We start from the raw sequence: 21,574 nt of genomic DNA on the forward strand, positions 1-21,574 counted from the left end.
CTACTAGAAGTCTTATAGAACAAAATAAAACTTTGTTCACATTCCTAATGCCATATACCACTACACCCTATTGTAACACCACATCATTCACCAGTCTAGCCATGTGAAAAGTAAACAGGGTTGGATTTACCAGGAACAGATTGCACCTCAAGCCAAGAGTGCCAAGCTCTCATGGTCACCAGCTCTGCTACAGTTACAATTTATACAAAATTTGCTTTTAGTTCTCAAAACAAGTCCTCCTCCCAACACCCCCCCCCAAAACCGCTGGTAAATCTCTGCAGTGTTTACATCTCCACACACTATAGGAGTCGCTATACATTGGCCAGGAACCTTTGGCTGATTTTGCCCTCCTTAGCTGAGGAAAGCAACAACCAATTCAAATGCCCTACTATCTTCCAAAGGTCAGCCAACCCAGGACAAACTAGGGGTCAAACTTCCATGGTCTGTATGGCTCAGCTGCTCAGTGGGAATAGTCAATTTAGGGATGGCTTACTCCGCCTCACCGCTCCAATGTTGGGTGGCGGGATGTTGTCATGGGTTTTAAATATTGCGTGTTGTCACTTGAGGGTTTCAATCTAATCTAGGCCAAGGGATGAAGCTTTTCTTTCTTCCCTGGATACAGGGCTGTGTGTGAAATAACAAGCCAGCTCTCAGTCGTTACAAGCAATCTGGCACAATGAGGATAACGGACCCAAGAAGTGCAACAGTCAGTATAGTAGATTATAGAGCGCTCAACTAAGGTTTAACAAGTGTTTAACTCAGAAACAGGCTGTGCTGCTCCTGATAAGAAATGCTTGTTGCAAGTACAGCATTAGGAACCCCATTACAGCTATTACCCATGCCTAATTTTTGATTGATTGATTGGTATGTCACATGTACCGAAGTACAGTGAAAAGTAGTTTTCTACGGCCAAGGGAACATACACAGTTCGTACATAGTAGACAAAAAGAATAGTCGACAAAGTACATTGACAAATAGTACATAGACAATAGTGATTGGTTACAGTGTGGAACAAGGGGCCAAACAAAGCAAATACATGAGCAAGAGCAGCATTGGGCGTTGTGAATAGTGTTTCTGAATAGCCTTCCTTTAATAACTCCCAAATTCTAAACTAAAAACATTGTTACAAACATAGAGACTTGGGAACATTTTCTCCAATTTGTGATCATTAGAAATTTACATAAAGTTCAGTCATTCTCCACCTTAGACAGTTCAGTATATGGACAGTAAAAATCAAAGCAACACTGGCGAAATAATGCGTGCCCAGAAGCACATCACAAGCGAGAGTGTTACGCCAGAGATCTGATACACTTGGTTCAAACTCACTGGCATCCAGCAACATAGTAATTCGAAATTCCAACACAAATTCCAACAAACTAAGATAGCATCACAACCCGAGTGGCCATAACAGAAGTTTGATTCACACTGGTGTAGACTCCTTGGGAGTGAAAGAGAAGAGATGGTTTCAGGATTCCACAAGCATAGGAACAGGAGTTAGCCATTCAGCACCTTCAGCCTACTCAAATAGATCATGATGGAGATCAACTTTAATCTGTTCGATATCCCTTGACCCCACAACCTAACATGAATCTATCTTGCACAGCCTTTCATATAACATAAGAAAACAAAACCTTGAATTTTTTTGTTTCAATTAGATCATTTTCTGAATTCTAGGGAACATAGGCCAAGCATATGCAATCTGTTGTCACAGGATAATCGTCACACTTTAGGAATCAGTTCAATAAGCTCTTGTTATATTCCTTAAGTCAAGGAGACTTAAACTGTGTGGACTCACCAGGATCTTTTTTTTTTTTTAAAAGTGTAGTAAGAATTCTCCTTCATAGAACCATAAAATTCCTAGTGCAGAAGGAGGCAATTCAGCCCATTGAGGCCCACTTCCCCGCCCTATCCCTGAAACCCAATAATCCCACCTAATCTGCACATCCTGGGACACTGAGGGACAATTTTAGCATGACCGATCCACTAACCTGCACATAGTAGTAATGGAGAGCAGGACAGATTCGTAATTCTGTATCTCCATGTTAACTTTGTGATTTGTGTACAAGTATACCCTGGTCCCGCTGCATACCAACATCTCCCAGCCTCTTACCATTTAAATTAATCTTCTGGTTTTCTAGTTTTCCTACCAAAGTGGATAATTTCAGACTTCCCGCGTTATATTCCATCAGCCTGGTTATCGTTCAACTACTCAATCTTCCTATACCCCTTTGCAGCCAAGGAGTATCTTAAAGGAAGAGAGAAAGTTTAAGATCAGAGAGGTTCAGGGAGAAAACATCAGCTTAAGTCTGCATGGCTGAAAGAACGGCCACCATTGGAAGAGCAATTCAAAATCGGGGAAGTTCAAGAGGCCACAATTAAATTATTCTAGAAATCTCAGAGGGTAGTCGGGTTTGAGGAGATTACAGAGATAGGGAGGGAGTGTAGCCACCTGAGTTGGCCACTTCCCCACACAAAATGGAGAAACACAAAGACAGCAGGGAAAAATGGACAGTCTAACCAAACAAGCAGTTTTGCAGAGTTCCTGTGTATTCTGCCTGCAAAGAAAGCAGACAGCACTGAAACCAGCAGTTATACATATTGATGAGCGATCCCCGGGAACAATGGCTACAACAATTAGCTACATTTAAGACACTCAATAGCAAGTCAGACTCCTCGGCGCCAACGGGAGTACGAAACAAAGGAGACAAACAAGCCAGAAAGAACCGTCCAACGATCGAGAAACAGCCCAAGTATTGGGGAATTCAAACCAATCGATTGGTATGGGATCCAATCGATTGGAAGTAAGCTCGGGGTTCGCCCAAAAGGGCGCGAAGCCCCTGGGACCTATAAAAGACAGGTCCCAAGTTTAGTTCACTCTCTTAGCCGGCCCTCCCAGCAAAACACCTTAGCAGCTCTCGAGGAACTTGACCGTGTGTGTGAGAGAGTGTCTGTGAGAGGGTGTGTGTGAGAGAGAATGTGTGTGAGAGAGAGTGTGTGCGAGAGAGAGTGTGCGTGAGAGAGAGTCAACAGCTGCACCATCAAGTAAGTGTCCAGTCAACGCACGCTACGAGATAGATGCTCCTGACCCCTTAGTCCAGCTGGAAGCCTGCAGACTCAGGACCGAGCAAGAGGCCATTGTTCCCTGACCCAGTGGGTTCCCTTATTTAGATAAGTATTGGCCTGTTAGTGGTAGGAATAGCCTAGTCTTTTAGTATTGTTTGCATGAGTAGCGATCAACTGTGTATTAATAAACGGGTTTTGATTTGAACCTTACTAATTGGTTTATTGAGTCATTGATCTGAACTTGAACCTCGTGCTGGTATCATAAGGATACCTGGCGACTCTAGAGCTAAGTAATAAAACAGAGCCAATTGAGTGTAAAGCACACTCACCAGAACGAGCAACAGGACGAGGCCATGGAGAGATTTGAAAACTAGGATGAGAATTTTAAAATCGAGGTGCTGGTTGACCAGGAGCCATTGTAGGTTATTGAACACCTATTTTGAGATGGTGAGGTGGCAGCAAAAAGAAACCAAACCTTTGGCTATATAGGCGAGACCAAGCCATCAGCTATACAGGAAAATACAAAAGACACACAATGCCATTCCAAAACGTTTCATGGTGGGGTTGGGGGGGGGGCAAGAAGCATAAATTCAGCAAATGTACTGCCAAAGGTAAAGGGTCTTTTCTTAAATAAGATGTATAAAGGTTGAAAGGTTCAAAGTCTTTAAGGTCCCCTCCCGCAACCTCACATCTGTGACCAGTTTGCATGCATTTTCCAAAACTGCATCTGAAATTGCTTCTTTTCATGGCTACATTTCAAAGGGATTTTCCCAACAGATCATTTCAGCTTTTGGCAGTACAGTCTCTCCTAAAAGACACCAATCGTCCCATAAGAATTGCTGTGTGTGCATGTTTAATACATAAAGCAAATACATTAAAGGGGCCAGATCAACATGCTAGCCATTAGAGGCCAAAACCGCCATATCTGGAATAATTCAAGGTGCCCTTTTTATTCTTTCATGGAATGTGGGTGTTTCCAGCTAGGTCAGAATTTATTGCCCATCCCTAATTGCCCTGGAGAACCGCTACAGTCCATGTGGTGTAGGTACACCCACAGTGCTGCTATGAAGGGAATTCCAGGATTTTGACCCAATGACAGTGAAGGAACAATAATATGGTTCCAAGTGAGGATGGTGAGTCACTTGGAGGGGAACGTGTAGGTGGTGGTCTTCCTGTGTCTGCTGTCCTTGCCCTTCTAGGTGGTAGAGGTAATAGGTTTGCCGTAGAAGGACAGTGTTTCCCAATAGCACTGCTATGCAAAGACTTGCAGCAAAATGTGTGATATCTAGCACACTCCGGGAATGGGTTGTGCCATTAATTGAAAAGGGGGGTGGGGCAAGTGAAGCAACAGTAGAACGAGTTTGCTGGTTGATGCCACTTGTCATGAGAATGTCGCTTTAAGAAATGTTTGGCTGCTCATATTACTGCAGTGATATCAGAGTGTGGGTGGAGTTGGGCAGTCTGTCAGCTTTTTACTTTCGTTTTAGGCTGTTTGCTGCAGGGTGTGCTTTAGATTCGATTTCAGCGTTAGGGCTGAAGTCAGACAGAGCAGGAGTACTGTTGATCTCTCTGCCATCAAAAGACTATCTCTTGATCATTTGGTGAATTCAGAATTATAAATGTTCTCAGTCGTGAATGTAAACCTAATGTGCTTCTGTTGAAAGGTGTTTCTTCTGTCTTCTGGATGTTGTTTGGGAAGTTATTAAGGATTACTTAGTATTGTACTGTATTCTTTGGAGGCTGTATTTGAATTGATGGTTGCTAAGATGTTCGCTGTATGTTTCAAAAAGGTTAACTTGAGTTCATAGAATAAACATTGTTTTGCTCTAAAAATTACTTTTCCATTTCTGCTGTACCACACCTGTAGAGTGGGCCATGTGCTCTCCATACCACAATCTATTAAAAGTTGTGGGTCAGGTGAACTCCATGATACACTTTGGGAGTTCTCTAAACCCTGGCCCATAACACACTAACAAACTGTTGACCTTCAATCAATGATCACTTTTAACTTTGGCCTTTTGTGGTAAACAGAGTTAATGTCAACTGTTTTGGTGTGGAACAGAACGCAAGGCTCGAAGCGGTGATTCTGCCCAGACATTAAAAAGGCTGATTAAAAATGAATGAATGAGGTAACAGTGAGTTTGGGCCAAGCGAGGTAACAGTGGCTCACCAGGAGTTTGGCTGGCCGTAGTAAAGCAACCAGCCAGCTCAGAAATTCCGATTACTACAGCACAAGTATAACACAAACTTTAATATACGTGGTTGACACGTGCTTCTCCTCGACATCGACTTCCCATGGCACATGAACTAAGAGTTTCCGGTCAGTGAATGCCGAGCTAAAATCCAACCTTCCCCAAGTGTACTGCACCCTGTTGTGTACATGAACTGACTGTCAATTCCCATTAATACAACCTTTTTTTCACTCCGATTGCGCATTTTTCTCACTCCAATTGCACATTTGGCTGTATTTGAAAATCCAGTTCTATAAAAAGCCTAATTAAGACCATAAGACCAAGGAGCAGAATTAGGCCACTCGGCCCATCGAGTCTGCTCCGCCATTCAATCATGGCGGATATTTTTCTTATCGCCATTCTCCTGCCGTCTCCCCATAACCCCTGATCCCCTTATTGATCAAAAACCTATCTATCTCTGTTTTAAAGTCAGTGATTTGGCCTCCACAGCCTTCTGCGGCAAAGAATTCCAGAGATTCACCACCCTCTGGCTGAAGAAATTCCTCCCCATCTCTGTTTTAAAGGATCGTCCCTTTAGATGGAGATTGTGTCCTCTGCTTCTAGTTTTTCCTACAAGTGGAAACATCCTCTCCACGTCCACTCTATCCAGGCCTCGGAGTATACTGTAAGTTTCAGTAAGATTCCCCCCTCATCCTTCTAAACTCCAATGAGTACAGACCCAGAGTCCTCAACCGTTCCTCATACGACAAGCTCTTCATTCCAGGGATCATTCTTGTGAACCTCTCTGGACCCTTTCCAAGGCCAGCACATCCTTCCTTAGATACGGGGCCCAAAACTGCTCACAATACTCCAAATGGGGTCTGACCAAAGCCTTACACAGCCTCAGAAGTACATCCCTGGTCTTGTATTCTAGCCCTCTCGACAGGAATGCTAACATTGCATTTGCCTTCCTAACTGCCGACTGAACCTGCACGTTAACCTTAAGAGACTCGTGAACAAGGACTCCCAAGTCCCTTTGTGCTTCTGATTTCCTAAGCATCTTCCCATTTAGAAAATAGTCTATGCCTCTGTTTCTCCTTCCAAAATGCATAACTTCACACTTTTCCACATTGTATTCCATCTGCCACTTCTTTGCCCACTCTCCTCATCTGTCCAAGCCCTTCTGAAGTCCGCCTGCTTCCTCAATACTACCTGCCTCTCTACAGATCTTTGCATCATCTGCAAACTTAGCAACAGTGCCTTCAGTTCCTTTCTCCAGATCATTAATGTATATTGTGAAAAGTTGAGGTCCCAGCACCGACCCCTGAAGTACACCACTAGTCACCGGCTGCCATCCTGAAAAAGACCCCTTTATCACCACTCTCTGCCTTCTGCCAGTCAGCCAATCCTCTATCCATGCCAGGATCTTACCCTTAACACCATGGGCTCTTATCCTATTTAACAGTCTCTATGCGGCACCTTGTCAAAGGCCTTCTGGAAATCTAAATAAATAACGTCCACTGGTTCTCCTTTGTCTAACTTGCTCCTCAAAGAACTCAAACAGATTTGTCAGACATGACCTCCCCTTAACGAAGCCGTGCTGACTCGGTCCTATTTTATCATGAACTTCCAAGTACTCCGCGATCCCATCTTTAATAACGGACTCTAAAATCTTACCAATGACCGAAGTCAGGCTAACCGGCCTATAATTTAACGTCTTCTGCCTCCCTCCCTTTATAAACAGTGTGTTACATTAGCCACTTTCCAGTCCTCTCGGACCCTTTCTGCCTCCAGTGATTCCTGAAAGATCATCACCAATGCCTCCACAATCTCCTGAGCTATTTCTTTTAGAACCCAGGGGTGTAGTCCATCCGGTCCAGGTGATTTATCCACCTTCAGACCTTTCAGTTTCCCCAGAACCTTCTCCTTAGTAATGGTTAATGCACTCACCTCTGCCCCCTGGTTCTCCTGGAGCTCTGGCATCCCACTGGTGTCTTCCACCGTGAAGACTCTTGCAAAGTAACTATTCAGTTAGTCTGCCATTTCTTTGTTTCCTATTAACTGATATAGTTTACTAAGAGTACTGTAGTGTACGTATAGGTTGTTTATGAAAGTCCGCCTTCTCAACCTTCCCCTAGTCTGGTGGTGTGATCCTCAGGTTAAATCCCTCCTCCCCAAAGGAGGAAGCAGCCTCTGGCCATCTGGGTATATGGCGACTTTCCCATGCCTAGTGTATGTAGTTCGGCTGCAATAATTCGACTCCTGTCATTCCACTTAAAGCATTCCAGAAGAGTCATTGAGGAGTACTGTAAATTCCTATTTAGTGATTTTACAACATCACAATTGCTTTATATTCCCAAAGATAACAGCGGATGAAGAATTCCATATTTTCCACGATTGACAGTTTAGAGGAACAGAGACAAAGATCATAAGGAGCAGGAAAAAGACAGACGGAGTAGGATCAAGTAGTGAGGGGTTGAGCTGGAAAAACGGGTTCAGGAAAAAGGACGGAGAAGAGAGAAAGGAGGAAAAAGAGAAGAGGGAGGAGAGAGAACTGAGCAGGAGGAAGAGGAAAGAAGGAGGGAGAGAGGGAACAAGGCTGGAAAAATGGCAAACAGCTGAGATTTTAGGTTTAGATACGGTTGACTTCAATGCAGTGAGACTTTTAATGGGGAAAGCGAAACATGATCAGTGGAAGCTATTCAAAAAATAATTCAGTGTGATCCACTTTCGGAGTATAAGCAGGTTCTGTAAGATGATTAGAGAGGGAAGAGAGAACATAAGAATAAAGAAAAAGTATACAAAAATGCAAAACATTACATAGATCCTGGTGAACATCTACAATGTTCTCACCTGCTTCCTTTAAAACCCTGGGATGGAAATTATCTGGCCCTGGGAGTTTCCCACATTGCAGCTGTGACTACACTTCAAAAGTACTTCATTGGCTGTAAAGCACTTTGGGATGCTATATGGCTGTGAACATAATATATATACATTTATATATGGAAGCATAATGGGAAGGTGGCAGCGTAGTGGTATGGTCACTGGACTAGTAATCTGGAGACTCAAGAGGTCTGGTTTCGAATCCCACCATGGCAGATGGTGAAATTTGTTCCAATAAAATCTGCAATTAAAATGCATAGTCTATGAGCATGAAACTACTGTCAATTGTTGTAAAAGCACATCTGTTTCACTAATGTCCTCTTGGGAAGGAAATCTGACATCCTCACCTGGTAGGACTCACATGAGACTCCAGCTCCACAGCAATGTGATTGACCCTTAAATGCCCTCTGAAATAGCCTAGCAAGTCGCAAGGATAATTAGGGATGGGCAACAAATGCTGGTCTAGCCAGCGATGCCCACATTCCCTGAATGATTTTTTAAAAAATACAAAGAGATAATAAATAGGCAAAACTATGGCAAACAGATTTCAATGTAGGCAAATTTTGAAAAACTAGGGTAGAGAGGTCCTAAGCAGATTGCGAGTCCATACACATAAATCATTAAAATGTCACAAACAAATACAGAAAATAATGAAAAGACTAATGGAATGATGGCCTATATAACTACAAGATTAGAATAAAAGAGGGTAGAAGACAGGCTATGGGAAGTCTGGTTAGACCACATCTAGAGCATTGAGAATCTTCTGCACACTAAATCTAATTGAAGGATTTATTAGCCTTGGATGGAGTACAGTGTAGATTTACCAGAATAATAAGTGATCAGAAAAACATTGTTGCATTCCCTAGAATTTAGACTTTAAGGGATGATTTGTTCTAAATATACCAGATATTAAGAGGGACAGATAGGGTAGATGGAGACAGGCTATTTCTGGTGATTGGGAGACTAAGCTTTGGGGACATAATCTGAAATTACAGTTGGAATTTGAGGAGCAAAAGTAGGAAAAATCTCAAGGATGGTAAAAGTTTGGAACTCTCTTCTGTAAACAATGAATATTGACACAAGATCAATTGTTAATGTTAAATCTGAGATTGATGGGTTTTGGTTATCAAAAGGTATTACAGGAAATGAGGCAAAGGCAGTGTATGGATTTAAATTACAGATCGGTCTTTACCGTGTTAAACAGTAGAACAGGTTTGAGAAGCTAAATGTTCCTATGTCACTAATTTGTAAAAGAAGGTGTTCAAGGTTGTGTTCTCTATTTTTTTTAAAATCACTAACTAAATGGAACAGGATGTGGAGATGCCGGCGTTGGACTGGGATGAGCACAGTAAGAAGTCTTACAACACCATGTTAAAGTCCAACAGGTTTGTTTCGAATCACTAGCTTTCGGAGCACAGCTCCTTCCTCAGGTGAATGAACAGAATATGGAACAGAATACTGAAGCAACTTCAGGATCTGATCGTTCCAAAAATTTCCTTTTACTGATCAAAAATGAAACTTAAATTTTAATATTTAAATATCAGAATCAAATTAAGAATTGGAAAACATGGATCAGAGATTTTACAGCCAATATGAAGGCCATTCAGACTACTGAGTCTGTGGCGATCAACTAAAAGAGCTGCCACTTTGCCCAGTTTATTTAGTTGTTCCATTACCCCCTCTCTTTGCCTTGTTCCATCATTTTTGTCATTCATTCAGCCTTGCCCACCATCCTATCAATGCCTGTTTGCTCTCTTGTAGCTCCTGCAATTAATCAAAATCCTATTCATTTAATCAGTAAGGAGATCAAGGATTCTGGGGATAAGGCAGGAGTTAAGGATTATCATATTAGATCAGTCACGATCTCACCGAATGATGGAGTCGTCTCGATGGACCGAATGGCCTACATCTGCTCCATCGTCTTATGGTCTCATCTCAAACATCTTGTAGTTCCGATTAACTTTAACCAAAATACTACGCATACTTGAAATCAGGAAAGAACAAGAAAAGCTGGAAATACTCAGCAGGTTTAGGAGCACATGTTGAAAGAAAACTAAGGTTAATGCTTCTGGGGTTAACCTTACATTTGAGCTCCATTTCTCTCCACAGCTGCTGCCTGACCGGTTGGGAATTCCCAATATTTTCTGCATTTATCTCAGTGTTATGGTATCTTGTGACAAAGTGCAGGCGGACAGGGATTTGTTGTCACTCATGTTGCAGGTATATCTAAAGTTTCAGTCTTTGCATTGTAGTAAAATAACCAGAACCGCAGATGGGCACATGCAGAAATTTTTAAAGATGCAAGGATTATTCCTTGTGATGGGGAGAGGGAGCAAAAGGAGTTTCGGGTGGCATATTTTGTTTTTAGATATTATTTGATGTGCTTTCCAGTTCTTTGGTTATTGAAATTTTCCTTCAAAAGTTATGCCTCCCTTGCTCCCATGTCTTCAGTCTTCACCTATCCACCAGAGGTAACAAGAGCAACATTAAATCAAAGGTAAGCTGCGCAATAAGAAATCTCTGTGGAGATATCTAACTGTAAACAGGCAACAAACATAACAGAATATGTTGCTGAAACACAAGCAATGGCTCAATGTGGGAATATATAAACATATGAATAGGAAGTGTAGGCCATTCGGCCCCTCGAGCCTCCTCTGTCCTTCAAGGTCATGGCCAATTTGATTGTGGGCTCAACTTCACATTCCACCCACTCCTGATAACTTTTAATTTTTGTCTCTCTTGTTAATCAAGATTCTTGTTAATCAAGAATCTATCTACTCCTGCCTTAAAATATTCATTGACCCTGCCTCCAGCGCTCTCTGGAAGAGAGAGTTCCAGAGTTTCCCAACCCTCAGAAAAAAATTATTTTAACCTCAGAATTAGAAAGATCCCTTATTTATAAATGGTGTTCCCTAGCTCCGGTCTCTCGCACAAGTGGAACAGTCCATTCAGCATCCACCCTTTAAAGTATTTCCAGGATCTTATGGGGGGGGGAATTTCCGAGCCCCTTCGCCCTGTGCAAATCGCCGAGCAAATGCGGGAACTTGATTACCACCCATTTGAATTCATAGTAATGTGCCTTTCTCCAGCAGTGGGATGACCACAGTGGGGGTGTGGAGGCCAGTGTAACCCCCAGGTAGCCAGGGATGAGGCCTCTGAGGGAACCCTATTGAGTGCCCGATGCCGGAAATGGTGGTGGAGGGGATCACTGAAGCCCCAATGCTGGTGGTGGTGCAGTGACGGATGGACTGACGTACGGAACAGAGAGAGAGGTGCACCCTTCGATCCCTGCCCGCCAGGGTGACTGTGCAAAACATGCCCCCCAACCTCCAAATCTCATCCATGCTGGTATTTATATTCCACATGAGATTCCGAGCAGTTGAATTACTTTCTTCCGCCTTGCAACGATATCACTCTATTTTCTTCTCCCTCATTATTTCCCACCTGCTTTATCCACTCCATGAGATAGTGTCATGAGAATGTCGCTTTAAGAAATGTTTGGCTGCTCATGTTACTGCAGTGGTGTCAGAGAGTGGGTGGAGAGTGGGTGGAGCTGAGCTCTGGTTCTGCTTTTTAGTTTCACTTTGAAAAAAGCTTGGGTGTGTCTGTCTTTTTGGTTTCGTTTTTCAGTGTTGCAGCTGAAGTCAGGCAAAGCAGCTGTACTGTTGATCTCTGCCGTCAAAAGACTATCTCTTAATTATTTGGTGAATTCAGAATTAAAAATGTTTTCAGTAGTGAATGTAAACTCTGATGTGCTTCTGTTTAAAGGTTTGTTAAGTCTTCTGAGTGTTAAAAGATTATTTACTTACTCAGCATACAGATTACTTAGCGTTGTATTCTTTGGGGGGTGTATTTGACTTACTGGTTGCTAAGATGTTCACTGTTTGTTTTAGAAAGTTTAACTTGAGTTCATAGAATAAACATTGTTTTGTTTTAAAAAGTACTTTTCCATTTCTGCTCTACCACACCTGCAGAGTGGGCCATGTGCTCCCCATACCACAATCTATTAAAAGTTGTGGGTCAGGTGAACTCCATGATACGCTTTGGGGTTCTCTAAACCCTGGCCCATAACAACAGAAAGATCCACATTCTCATAATTCTGTTAAGAAATCCTTTCTAAATTCTTTATTTGGTCTGTTAGTGGCTATTGCATATTTATTCCCTTCACTCTGGACTAAACAGAGTGAAAATAGTTTCTTCATCATTTAAAAAATCTTGGTCAGTGACTTTACCATTGAAAAAGAGCCCCAGCCTTCACAATCGTTCTAGATAGTTTTATCTTTCCAATTCCGCTACATCCTTTTCACTCTTCTGCACTTTCTCCAGTGCTTCAACATAGTCTGGTGATATGGAGACCAGAACTACACAGGGAAATCCAAGTGTGGTCTAACCAAGGTTCCATAAAACTTAACATTACCGTCATGTATTTTTTTCTATTCTGTTCCTCTACAAGTGGACCGTGGTCGTTCTTTGCACTCCATATCTACTGTAAAACACTGTACTTCCATTTTTATACTTGGTTACAATCTTAACAGCTGATCTTCAGTTCCTTTGTGAACTTCAGAGATGTGTTAGGAGCAATACCTGTACATTCTATGCTGTGTGGATGCACAGGGACCTCAAGGTCACGCATGTGGTGTGTACGTTGAAATATACAGGCTGCACACAACAAACAAATTAAGGGACACCGAATGAGCTCTGTTTTGTATTCATGGTGTTTCTAGTGTTTTCTCACTCGTAGCCTTACAGTGGAATAGGGGCACTTTAAGAGAAATCATATGATGTCATCGGCAATTTGCACGGGCAAGTTGACGGTGTTACAATCGCAGCTTGCAGTGTCAGCATCTTCTAATAAAGCTCCTCACTTGTTTGAACCTCTGAGCTCTGCAAACATAATTTTGAAACTCCCACATTAAAAACTGTGGCGAGATAGGCGAATAGAGTTTGTAGGCATTTGGAAAAACAAGTCCAACAGCATTATATAGGCACCAAAAAGCAAAATAAACTAAACTTCTAACTACATTAAAGTTGGCGACAGGAAGGCGAACTGGTCCCAGCCACCGGAGGGACTAAAAAAATAATAAATAAATAAATCGAGGAATCCAAAGAAAAGAAACTTTGGAATGAAGCTCGCCACGTGCTCTGCCCACCGATCAGTAATAGTATCGGGAGCATCTAGAGTAGCAAGGATACTGCAACAACAAATTTAGAGCCGGGGTGCTGTAAAACACAGAAGGTAAACAGGCTCTCAGGTTTGCCTTGTTTTGGGGAGAAAGGTAGTGCTAACAATTCATGGCACATTGTGCACGCACAGGTCCTTCCATAGTGAAAAATGACAGGTGTTCTTGGCATCGTGAGATCATCTGATGAGAATACAGAACGATGGAGTCCATATGCAGAGAGATTTTACTCTTTTGTCCAAGCGAACATTGCAGCAGATATAGTCTGGTACAGCCAGAAAAGCCAGACACAAAACCCTACGATGAAGTGGTGGGAATTCTGCAGGGCCACTATTCATCGAAACCTTCGTCATCGCAGAAATGTTTAAGTTTAATAAGTGCAACCAAGGAAAGGTGAATCGATAGTAGCTACCCTGAAAAGGCTGGCTTAAAACTGCGAATTTGGGGATGTGTTCAGCGTTACCATCAGAGATAGATTAGTCTGTGATTTAAGGAACAAAGCTATTCAAAAGCAGTTGTTAACCAAAAGCAACGTAACCTTAAAGAAAGCTTTGGAAATTGCTGTATCCATAGAATTAGCAGCCAAAGAAGCTCAACAGTTCAGTTCAAGTGCAAGAATTCACAAGATGTTGGCTGAAACTGGAACACAGACCTGATTCGCACTTGCCATCGGTGTGCAAATACTCAGCAGCAGACTGTTGGTGCAAAACATAGCTTGCTGGAATTGCGGCAGAAAGGACCACATTGAACGTGCTTGTTGGAAAAAGAAACCAGCTTCAGGCAAAAGTTTCAAAAAGCATGAGCCCACATAGTTCAAAAAGGACGGGAAGGAACTTGATTCACATTCCGAAGACAAACTGTCATTGAATGTACTGACTATTGCTGGTGTAAAAAACCGACTGGGCCACTGCATTACTGGATGGTGAGCCAGTGAGATGGAGATGAAAACTGGGGCTATCCTCTCGTTGGTGGCAGAAACCATTTATCAAGAAAAGCTCCAACATATTGCTCTGAAACCTTTAAAGACAGTGTTAAAAACCAACACTGGAGAAGTAGTTCCATTGAGGGGACATATTGATGTAGCAGTGTGATTGAATGAACAGATGGCACATTTGTCCTTGTACATTGTCAAAGGAAATTATCCGGCACTAATGGGAAGATCCTGGCTGGAAACAATCAAATTAAATTGGGCTGAGGTAAATCTCAGGAGAGATTCAGAGTCAGGTCTACCCAAAATCTGGAAGAAATTTGCCATTGTCCTGAACGGTGAGCTGGGAAACATGAAGGATATCCCAGTAAAGCTGAAGATCAAGGAAGAAAGGAGAGATGCTTAACGGTTAGCTCAGTGTCAATCAGACCGACCAAGGTAGAGGCAGAATTAGAATAGCTGGTTAGAACACGAGTCCTTGGGCCATTCCAATTGCACCCGTGATGAAAAATAATGGATCTGAATGCATTTATGGCGATTTTAAAGTCACTGTTAATCCTGTATTGCACCTTGATTGATTATTGGGTTGGCTAAAGGGCCAACACTTCAGTCAGGCATATCTTCAAATGAATGTGGATCCAGATTTGCAACAGTTCTTGATGATTGTGGCACACAAAGGGTTATTTTGATATAAAAGATTACCATTTGCCATCACTTCCATACCAGTGTTGTTCCAAATCGTAAGTGAATTAGACGGATTCCAGTGTTACTTAGATGACATCTTGGTTATTGGAAATAATGAGGAAGAACATCTCCGCAACCCAGATGCCAAACTGTGAATTTTTCCAAATCTTCAATTGAATATCTGGGACGTTATCAGCACCAAGGGATTGTATAAGCCGGCTTCAAAGGTCAAGGCCATTACCGAGGCACCTGCACATCGGAATGTAAACTAACTTTGATTTTTCTTAGACTTATTAAATTACTATGGAAGGTTAGCGACTATTCAAAAGTCCTTACATCACCTACAGAGTCAAGATAAAAAGTGGAAATGGGGGGGGATCAACGTGAGAGAGCATTCGAACAAGCCAAAGAGGCGCTAATCAAGTTAGAAGTACCAACATATTTCAATCCAAATTTACATCTGCTACTGACGTGCAATGTATCACCTTATGGGGTCGGGGCAGTGGTTTCCCACATAATGCCCACAGGTGAAAAAAGCCGACAGCCTTCGCATCCAGGACCATGAATAAGGCTGAAAGCAATTATGTGCAATTAGAGGAAAGAAGCCCTAATCATTTTTGGACTACAACGATTCCACCAATGCCTGTATGGGTGGAATTTCACTTTATTGATGGACCATTGCTCTCTAACAACGATTCTTGGACCTCATATTGGGGTTCGATCCGTGGCAGTGTGCAGGATGCAATGGTGGGCATTGCTCTTGTCAGCACACACATGTAGAGCAGTACCCTCTCTGCCCTTGTGATTTATGCTTTCCACTCCCACTTCAACCCACAATTAATGGAAAAGCCTTCAGTCATCTTGGGCCCACTTTTGAGATTTACCTCCCCAAACTGCATTGTTTTTCTGTCTTTGTGGAGTTTGGACGTTCTCCCCAGTTCTGTATGGGTTTCCTCCGGGTGCTTAGGTTTCCGCCCACAGTCCAAAGATGTACAGGTTTGGTGGATTGGCTATGATCAGTGCGTGGGGTCATGGAGATAGGGCGGGGAAAAGGCCTAGGTAGGGTGCTCTTTTGGAGGGTCGGTGGAGAACCAGTGGGCCAAATAGCCACCTTCAGTACTGTAGGAATTCTATGGTATTCTGTGTTGCGAATTGGTAGCACCATGCCCACTGGTCCCATGGAGACAAACAGCACTGGGGTCTCCGCTATTTACAATCTATATTAATGGCTTAGATGAAGACATCAAAATTAATGTATCTATGTTTGCTGATGATACAAAGCCAGATGGGAATGGAAGCCGTGGAGGAGGGAGTCAGAGGCTCGAAAGAGATATAGTCAGCTTTAAGTGCATGGGCGACAAGGTGACAGATGAAGTATAATGTGGGGTAAAATGAAGTTATTCACTTTGGTAGTAAGAATTGAAAAGCTGAATATCTTTTGAAAGATGTGAAACTTGTAAATGTTGGGGAATTGGATGCATTCAAATAAAGAACAAAGTTAGCATGCTATTAGGAAGGCAAATGGCATTTTGGCCTTTATTGGAAAGAGATTGGAATACAAGAATAAGGAAATCCTGCTACAATTGTACAGGGGACCACATCGGGAGTATTGTGCAATATATATCTCCATATTTAAGAAAGGATGATAATAATAATAGCTTATTGTCACAAGCAGGCTTCAATGAAGTTACTGTGAAACACCCCTAATCGCCACATTCCGGCGCCTGTTCGGGGAGGCCATTACAGGAATTGAACCCACACTTCTGGCATTGTTCTGCATTACAAGTTAGCTGTTTAGCCCCTAGACCTCATATCGGGATCATCTTGTTTTGGAGGCAGCACAGCAAAATGTCATTAGATTGGTCCCTGGGATGAGAGGGTTGTTCGATGATGAATGGCTGAGTAAATTGGGCCTATATTCTCCAGAGTTCATGAGGCAGGCAAGCCAAGATGCTGAAGAAGCTGAAAAAGGTAGACACAAAGGCTGATTCTCCTGGATAGGGAGTTTGAAACTGGGGTACACAGCCCAAGAAGGGATCGATCATTTAGGACAATGATGAGAAATCTCACTCAGATGGCCTTGAACCATTAGAATTCTTTGCCCCAATGGGTTGTGACTGCTCCATCATGGAGTATTTTCAAGGCCGAGATAGACAGATATTTAGTGTCTCAGGGAAGCGAGGGGGGGGGGGGGGGGGGGGGGGCAGGAATGCTATCATTTAAAAGAAAATATATATTTTTTTAGAGCACCAATTATTTTTTTCGAATTAAGGGGCAATTTAGCGTGGCCGATCAACCTACCCTGCACATCTTTGGGGTGTGGGGGCGAAACCCACGCAAACACAGGGAGAATATGCAAGCTCCACATGGACAGTGATTCAGAGCCAGGATTGATCGTAGGACCTCAACGCCGTGAGACGGCAGTGATAACCACTGTGCCACCGTGCTGCCCCCGGAAGCTATCATTTGCACAGAATTTACAGTGCAGAAGGAGGCCATTCAGCCCATCGAGTCTGCACCGGCTCCTGGAAAGAGCACCCTACCCAAGGTTAACACCTCCACCCTATCCCCATAACCCAGTAACCCCACCCAACACTAAGGGCAATTTAGTGAAGGCCCTACACTCTGCTGTAGGTTTTGGAGTGGAAAAGGTTTCTCTCTCTGTAAGAAGTCTTACAACACCAGGTTAAAGTCCACCAGGTTTGCTTCGAATCACTAGCTTTCGGAGCACAGCTCCTTCCTCAGGTGAAGACTGCTTACTGTGCTCACCCCAGTCCAACGCTGGCATCTCCACAACATGTCAGAACAGTGGCTGCCACAATGTTAAAAAAAATCATCATTCTGGAAAATGTATTTGTGAAAATGGCCCATTAGACAGCATCAGTGCACTTCGTTTTGATCACCACAAAATACTCAGCAAAATCAAAACAGCATAAAGAAAAGAAACTGCTGAAATTCTTCACGTAGGTTAGATTGCCAAGATTTCCTCGCCAACAAGCTAGCCACTGCATTGCCTATATCACAACAGTGAAAACATTTTAAAAGTTATTGATTTGCTTTAAAAAGCCTTGGGTTGGCCAGAGTCTACAAAAGACACATTCGATTTTCAAGGTCTTTTTACATGTAACTGAAGGTTGCTGGTTGCATACAAGAGACTCCTGGAAGAAAAGGAACCACTGGGAGCAAAATTCAACGGCCTATTCTGCGAAGAAGTGGGTGCAGTAATAAATAGGGTGTACTGCTCTAGAGGAGTCAGCAAGACTCCCCTGCCAACAATCAGATGGACTACTTCCAACAAAAACCCACAAATGGCCAGAACCAGATTGTAAACTTTCAAAATAGGAAAGGGAAATAGGCATCTAGCAAACAGGCCCGACTGGGGCCACTTGCAGCTTTTAATTTTAGAACACTTTAATTTTTCAAATACTTCTGGTCAGATGGCTTGTTGGTGCTCAGAATAAAAACGTGAGGAATCTGAGAAGTTTTCCTGCAGTGTTAACTTAGTGGTTAGAATTCAGGAACACTTTCCAGCACTTTAATGGCAAAGACCACGAGTGAGATGGGAGGGAAAAATAGGAAAAAACCCGAGACAAAAAAGAAATGAATTTCTTTGTTCATATTTTTTTTTTATCTGGAGGAGATGGTGATGAAGAGTTGGAATCCCACTGCTGCTCTTTATAAAATGGATACTTACATTCGTGTAACTTTGTTACAATCCACTTAGCTCTGGAACTTGTTTCCCCGCACAGACTGGACTAATCCAGCAGTGGAATAATGACAAATAATGGAACAAATGATGACAAATTTGCAATGAAAAAAATGTAGGAAATACAGTGCCTTCTCTTTGTAGATGCAGGTAACATTGCAAGACGACTGTACTTTTAGCTTCGCCCAAAGCACACTTACACGTAACAATTAATAATAACAAAATGTTTTAACTGGAGTCGCCCAAGTTACAGAATTCACACCTCACCGGATGCTGAAGAATTTCACCAACTGTTGGGCAGGCGGGACAGTTAGGATTTTTAGGTTTTCTATTTTAAACAAAACTGCGGCTCGATTGTAAAGCCAACCCTCTCCTTCCTGCGACAGAGCTGAGAATCTCTAGAGTAAGCAGATCAGGGAGAACATATCGACAAGGCTATCCAAAGCATCAGTATCTGTCTACATAGTTACTGGAATCTATCTTGCAGCCAAGATAAATGATAATTCGAAGAAAGCGTAAGATGAATCACAAATATGAAAGGCAGTCCGGCTGCCATCTTTACTGAAACAACGTTCTTATAGGTAAACGTCTGTGATGTAGGGTTACCGACTTTGGCTACATGAATTCTGGAGGTTTTATCATGTGACCAGTTGCCTTCAACTGGTCCAGCCTCACGCTCCCACCATTGGTCATCCTATACATCCATCTTCAGAGTGTACTGTCAAGCCATTTGGATGATTTCCAATTGTCCATCAAAACAGCCGATTTCCAACAGATCGAAGACGGGACATGGGCTGATGTACTGGAGAGGGTTAATTCTTCCTCCTCGTGTGCGAGGCTTAGCCTCATTCAATTCAAGGTGCTGCATAGGGCCCACATGACTGGGACGAGGATGAGTAGGTTCTCTGGGGGTGAAGATAGGTGTGTTAGGTGCTCGGGGAGTCCAGCGAACCATGCCCATATGTTCTGGGCATGCCCGGCACTGGAAGAGTTCTGGAAGGGGGTGGCGAGGACGGTGTCAAGGGTGGTGGGATCCAGGGTCAAGACAGGATGGGGTCTCGCGATCTTTGGGGTTGGGGTAGAGCCGGGAGTGCAGGAGGCGAAAGAGGCCGGTGTGCTGGCCTTTGCGTCCCTAGTAGCCCGGCGAAGGATTTTGCTACAATGGAAGGACGCAAGGCCCCCAAGCATGGAGACCTGGATCAATGACATGGCGGGCTTCATTAAAAGGTCAAATTCGCCCTGAGAGGATCGGTGCAAGGGTTCTTTAAGCGGTGGCAACCTTTCCTCGACATTGTGGCTCAACGATAGGGCACTGGGACAGTAGCAGCAGCAACCGGGGGGGGGGGGGACACACACACACACACACACACACACACACACACACACACACACACACCGATGACTGTTTGTTTATTTTATTTAAATTTGATTTATTTAATTTTAATTTATGGTTAAGTTTTCTTGTTGGGGGGGGGAAAAGAGTGTGATACATGTGATGTTACGGTTTGGGGGGATTTGTGGGTGTTATGGGGCAGTTAGTTGCATATTATTACTTCTTGTTATATTTTCTGTTAAAAATTCCAATAAAAATTATTTTAAAAAAACAAAAAAAAACAGCCGATTTCCCCCATCTTCACCTTTTAACAAAAGTGTTCAAAGAAAATTAAAAGTTTTTTCATTAATATTCAAATGATTTTTCTCCTGGGTTGTTCGCAGCATTGGGCTGGAGGTTAATCTTTAATCCCTGGAGCCACCAGGACAACCCCAGCCATCCTGTGCCAGATGCAGATAGGGTGTGCTGCGTCCAGTCACAAGGCAGAACGGATCAATGCAAAGAAATGGTAAGGCTCTGTTTCCAAAGCTGCACAGTCCTAGAAAGAACTTTCTCTTCACCCTCCAAACAAAATGGATAAAGTATGATTGACAGCACCATAAGCTCAGACGGGGCGGTGCATTGCTGGTTGCCACATGGAGGATCCACTTAACCACAAGAACTCCTCGTACTCTAACAGCAAGTACTAGATAATTGCCTTGGGGGGAAAAAACTGTAATCCCATCTTGGACTTCAAAGAATCAGCACTTGTCTGTGGCGGTTTACCTAGGCTATATTTCAAACCATCAAACAAAAATAAATCACATTTTGTACAAGATGCCTTTCAACAGAGTCCAGCACCATTCCAATGGCCATATATAGCAACCCTAAACGTTCAGCGTATAGCTCTCAGTGCCACAAGTATAAAGACAAAAATCATTGGCTGCCTTTGCTACATTTCTTCCATGTCCTTTGATTAAGTACATTTTTAGTGGCAATGATAAGTAAAAGATTGATGTAAAGATTTTATTTTAAAAGTGGATTTAAGCTGCTCATTTTAAATTGATAAAATATGACAGCAACATTTCAGTGGAGAACTTGCAGTTAAAAGCCGAGTGGGAAGTTGGACACTGCCATGTGTGTAGATCAGTTGGCAACGGGTGTGCGGGGGCTCTGGGAGACAAGCACACGTTAAGGGCTTTCCACGGTTGAAGCCAAGGAGGTTGAAGAGAAACCTCCACTTTTTTGGGCCTTTAACGACACTCGATTTTAAACAAAGTGACAAGGCTACTCTCCTTGGCTGAAATTTGTTCTCATTAAAGTTGATCCTTGTTCACAAACATACATTTTATTACATAGTGGCTGCTGCTTTCAACGGAACTGCTGGTAGGCTCAGCTGGTTAGGTCACGTGGCTGATGGGTAGGTTGGTTGAGATTTAGAGTGAGTGGCTGTGGGGTTATTCAGGGATGTGCTCTGGCTGCTGAGGAAGGTTTTACAAAAGCACAAAAATTAAGTGCAAAGTGCAGACCAGGAGTGAAGCAAAGGCTCAAATGTCACGGCTGAGGAATTGTGGAGATTTAATCTTCTCAAAATCACCTCGAGGCAGATGGTAATCTGCTCATTTCAGACTACGAGTGTTTAAAGCG

At 42.9% G+C, this 21,574-nt stretch overlaps 1 protein-coding gene across 1 annotated transcript in view; it reads right to left on the reverse strand.

Moving 5' to 3' along the window:
• The window catches only part of LOC119953662 (AP-1 complex subunit mu-1), a 159,587-nt gene that overhangs the window by 5,532 nt on the left and 132,481 nt on the right, over positions 1-21,574 (reverse strand). The window lies entirely within an intron of this gene.

This window comes from Scyliorhinus canicula, chromosome 18 (genome assembly GCF_902713615.1).
Source record: "Scyliorhinus canicula chromosome 18, sScyCan1.1, whole genome shotgun sequence".
Taxonomy (NCBI): Eukaryota; Metazoa; Chordata; class Chondrichthyes; order Carcharhiniformes; family Scyliorhinidae; genus Scyliorhinus; species Scyliorhinus canicula.